Raw genomic sequence first — 4,996 nt, 5'->3', positions numbered from 1 at the left:
TGATGTCAGCGAGGCGCTCGGCCATACACCGGTCAACTGGAACACCATTGTGGGTATCACTCAGAAACCTGGGGAGGGCGCCCAGGAATATGGGGTCCACAAGTTTGAGGCGTTCCGAGCACACAGCGGGGTTCCCGACACTGATAGGCAGAACCCCGCATTCGTCCAATTATACAAAGACGGCCTGAGCCCCGCACACCAGGCAGTCCTACGGACGGGCCTGGTGCCCTATGTCACCTTTGCGGAGCTTGAGAACTGGGCCATGTCCCTTGACAACTGAGCGGTGCCCGCCGTTGCGGCAGTTTCGACGGACGAACCGGACGCTGCAAACGGACGGGGCACCACAAAGCCCAATGCCCGCTCTCTTTCCGACGCCCCTGGGGTCCGGGTCCGAAGGGGGGGCTAGCCACCTCCACAGCCGCACTCCTCGCGCCCCCATGACCAGGATCGCCCCAGACAAGGGGTCAACCGCGACCCCAGCCCCCACAAACCCCACAAACCCTGCAGCCCAAGCCCGAAACTCACCACCCCCGACTAGGATCAACTCAGTTGGGGCCAGCTGCTCGAGCTTTTACAGCTGTTCGCTCGACGCAAAGACTGAGTAGCGTCAGCCCCCATCTCGGGAGCCGACCCCCGTATCTGGGTTTCAGCATCGCTAGGGGGCCGCCGATGCAAGATTTTGATTGATACGGGGGCGTCGGTCTCCCTCACCGACCTCGACCTTCCCTCAACCCACCACTCCATTTCCATTAAAGGGGTTGGGGAAGCTCGGTTATTGCACGCCGAAGCGAGGCCGTCCTCCTAGAGGTAGACAACATTTTACTCCCCGTGCATTTCTGGGTTTGCCCAAACTCGGAGGGGACGATTATTGGTATCGACCTTCTGGGCGAACTGGGGGCGGTGGTGGACGCGGTCCACCGTCGCCTCCTGTGGACATCCCGCAAATTTCACACGAGCGCCCACGAGGGTAGATGGGTGCCCACTAAATCCGTCGCTGCGCTTGCCCCCAGTGTGCCCATTGCCCGGGACTGGACCAAGGACGGTGGCTTCGGGGCCGTCTGCCAACTCGTCCCGGAGGTGTGGGCCACGAGCAAGCAGGACTGCGGCCTCATTCGCTCCCCTCCTGAGCAGATACCCGGTCCCATACTCGCCCCGCACCAACAATACCCGATTAAACCTGAGGCGCTACGCGCCACTGAGGCAATCGTTGCCGAGCTCACCCGGCACAGTGTCCTGCGCCCCACGGTGACCACCACCAACTCCAGAGCAGGGCTGGGTGGACGTTCTGCCCTGCATACTGATGCGCTTAAGGGCCACCCCAGGCCGCTCCACTGGCCTCACTCCCTTCGAGCTCATGACGGGGAGGGCCATGCGACTACCAGAGAACGTCATGGTCTGGGGGGAAGACATGGCCCCCCCTGCGGGACAGGATGACGCGCTATATCAGGCAGCTGGACGCGCAGCTGCGGGCCCTTAGACAAACTGTGTGCGACCAGCAGGACATTAGGGACCAGACAAAACTGCAACCGCATCTGCCCGCCCAACCCCTTCCCGGCGTTGGGGACAAAGTCCTGGTCAGAGCCGCCCCCGACCGGCCCGGCTTCGCCCCCCCCGGTGGCTGGGACCGCACGAAATCATCCTCACCAGCGACACGTGCGCCTGATTCGACATGAAAGGAAAGGGCAGGTGGAAACACTGGTCCCAGCTTAAACCCTTCCCTTAAGCCCCGATCGGACAGACACCCCCCCACCTTTGACTTGACTCTAACCGTCTCCTTTTTCTCCTTACAGTGCGACGGGCGGACCGGTCCGGGGGGGCCTGCTCCAACACATCCTAACCCCTACACCCTTGGTAAGGGTGCCCCTCTCTCTCTCTCCCTTTCTTCCCACAGATCATGCTTCACCGGTGCACCGCTCTCCTCCCTGCTCTCCTCTTCGCCCTACGACTGATGCCTTCTTTTCCCCAGATACATGACAACTTCTACCGCCACGGTGTTGCCTTCAACGCGTCCGACGCCATCTGTATTCCTGCAAGGGACAAGCCCGACGAGATCGACGCGTTCTACAATGCCTGGCTGGAGGTCCTCCTGGGCGTACAGACATTCTGTTTATTCTGCACGTCAGAGCACGACCCGCGGCCGACCTGCGCCCGGCGATGGACTTGGGGGTTTGCATGTTCGGGACAATGTGTGGCATGCCGGAGGACCTCTCCTCTGCCCTGGCCTTTGATGCTTTTACTTTACGGGATCTGTCTGTTTGCGGGTATTATGAGCCCACCAATGCCGCGGTAATCTCCTTGTATTTGTGCTTTCCACCCGCCCCAACCACACCACCCCCGACCACGACTCCCGAGATATTGCCGTGCCACTCCCTGGGACCGGGGCCCGCGGGGGGACTGGTATTGTGGGATGAGGGGGAGGCCCTTTATGACAACGTCCGACACGAGGTCGTGCCTGTGCTGGTCAATATATCGGGCATCCGGGTACCGGACTATTGCACAGCACAGGTACGCAACCTATACGCCATGATGGGGAAGGAGGTTATAGAGAGGGCCATAGACGCCATGGGGGCAACCCACTACCGAAATGACATACATAACACGCACACACAAGGACACAGACGGGGCATAGTCAACGATGCTCTCACAGGACTCAACACGGGAACATCCATAGTAAACTCCCTAGACATCCAGGGCCTTAATGAAAAGATCGAGCAACTAAAAGGGGTAATGAGGGACCTGCTACAGAGGTCTCTCACAAATCAGGCAGACCAGGCACGCCTGGGGGAAGAGGGAGCATACACCCAGCTCGACAGCATTGCAGTCCTGGAAACACACGCCCACACCATTAACCGCCTTATAGACCGGGAAAGGGAAAACATGGCCCACATCCACGAGGGGCAGCTGTGCCATGCGTATGGCCTATGGATGGTAACCCAGATCCGGCATAATCTTGACCAGGTCCAAAGGGGGGAGGTGCCCGACTGGATCGACAGCGCCAAACTGGCCTCACTCGCGGGGCGCTCCGGGCCGCTCAACAGTCGGACTCTGAAGGGTATGACCAGAGTATACCCAGTGATGCCCGACTGTGAGGTCAGTGAGGCGACAGGAGTCGGGATTGTCCTCCTGATCCCCGTGGTCACCCCAGGATCTGGGCCATTTCCCCTGTTTCACATTGAGAACATCGGAGTCATACGGGAAAACGCTTCCCTCAAATATCGATTAGCTCACCACACAGCCATATCTCGAAACGGCGCTGTGTACGGGGTGCCGCTTACAGGCTGCAAGCGGCGGGGGGCAATTACCATCTGCCCTCACCCCTTATGAAGGAGTGAAACAGCGGAATGCAGGTTCAACCGGACACAGGGCTGCACCCTTGAAATCAAACCCATGGACCCCCACTTCACTAGGGTGGGGTATGGTGGAAGGGGACAGTATTGTGTTTCCACTCTTGAAACCTCATTTTGGTATAACGGACTGCAGTGCCCGATTCCCCAGCACGAGTTCTGCTTCACCCCCAGGCGCCCAGTCACGGTTGGGCAAGCTCACATCTCAGAGGTCTGACGACGGAACCCCGAGTCCATACAAACTACTGATAAATTCAGGGACACCCTCAGGGAATATCAGGAGCCCCCATCCCACATTTGGTCTTACGGGAGCTTAGGACCCGGGTAGGACACTCAGTGAAACTGTACCACCAGTTGCAATCACATATAAAGGACCTAGAGGAGGACACAGAGCCAGCTCTGCAGTCCCAGGGCTGGGCATAGAGGGTGTGGGATTGGGGCCTAAACGTAAACATACATCCCTGGATCCGAATCATCTCGCGCACCATTGTAGGCCTACAGTTACTGCTGGCTCTGGCCTGGCTCCTGGTGGCGTGTCACTCATGCCGTCAGCACAAGAAACGAAAGGCCAGAAAGACCATGCCCCACGCCATAGCCTCCTGGCGGGCGATCAGTCACCGTGAGCTCACAGGGCTCGAGTTAATGTGACCTTCTCCCGGGACTATCCAAAGGCCCCATGACTGCAGCATGACGGCCGGCGGAATGTACCGGGCGAGGAACTGACTTTTAAAATATCGGCATCAGGGGTGTGGATGTGTCCAACCCCTTGCCGAAAGGGGGGACTGCAAGCGGGCATCAGAGTCGCCCCGCATTTGCCACGGGACTATGCCGACATCGGTAAAACTATAGGAATTCATTTTGTGTTTTAAACGGCAGCCGCAGCTTAAACACACAGAACTCAGCAGCTGCCGGTCCGCCCACGTGACCAGGAGATGGGAGCCAGAGGACAGATCAAATCCACACTAGGCCAGACACTAACCATGACTCATAGACCGAAACTCCCGAGCTAATTAATATGGAAACCCATCTCCTAATCAAATCAAGAGACTGACTGAAACACACCCATATTCATCAATACAGAACCATCCTGACACAAAGGACAGGCATCCACCAGACAGGAACAAACAGACTAATACACCCCAGCACCCCAAGTGAACAAAGTGGGTGCTAGCCCCCAGCCCTCACAGAGAGAGACAAGCAGATAGTACCCGGACCTGTTTACATAATCCAATTAGCACCCTATTGTGTGTACACTGCAACTCTCCTGGGACGGAGGGAAACCCACCATTTGCACCTACTCCAGCGATGATGGGGAACTATCATCCCATTCATACTCAAAATCCTCACATCCTGACAAAGAAAGGTATATAATGTGTAGCTGCGCACTGGAACAGCAGAACAGCCGAGATTCGGACCTCGGTTGGTCTCCGCCGGCGTTACTGTATCAATAAACGTTACCGATTGTTGAACCGCACTCTGAGCTCGGACTGATATCATTTCATCCGCGCTAACAGTGTCATCTACAAACTTACTAACCAGGCCTCCTATGTTCTCACCCAAATCATTTATATAAATGACAAACAAAAGAGGAACCAGAACTGATCCCTGTGGAACACCACTGGTCATGGGCCTCCAATCCGAAAAGCAACCTC

At 57.3% G+C, this 4,996-nt stretch overlaps 1 pseudogene; it reads left to right on the top strand.

The window, feature by feature from the left end:
- The first annotated feature begins 2,154 nt into the window (after positions 1–2,154).
- On the top strand, positions 2,155–3,992 carry LOC148152012 (uncharacterized; annotated as a pseudogene).
- The last annotated feature ends 1,004 nt before the right edge of the window (positions 3,993–4,996 follow it).

Source organism: Chiloscyllium plagiosum, unplaced genomic scaffold, assembly GCF_037043375.1.
Source record: "Chiloscyllium plagiosum isolate Xiang-an unplaced genomic scaffold, Cpla_swu_hap1 HiC_scaffold_2, whole genome shotgun sequence".
In the NCBI taxonomy this organism is placed as follows: Eukaryota; Metazoa; Chordata; class Chondrichthyes; order Orectolobiformes; family Hemiscylliidae; genus Chiloscyllium; species Chiloscyllium plagiosum.
The sequence above is the reverse complement of the archived record's forward strand: the minus strand, read 5'-3'. Positions and strand labels throughout refer to the sequence as shown.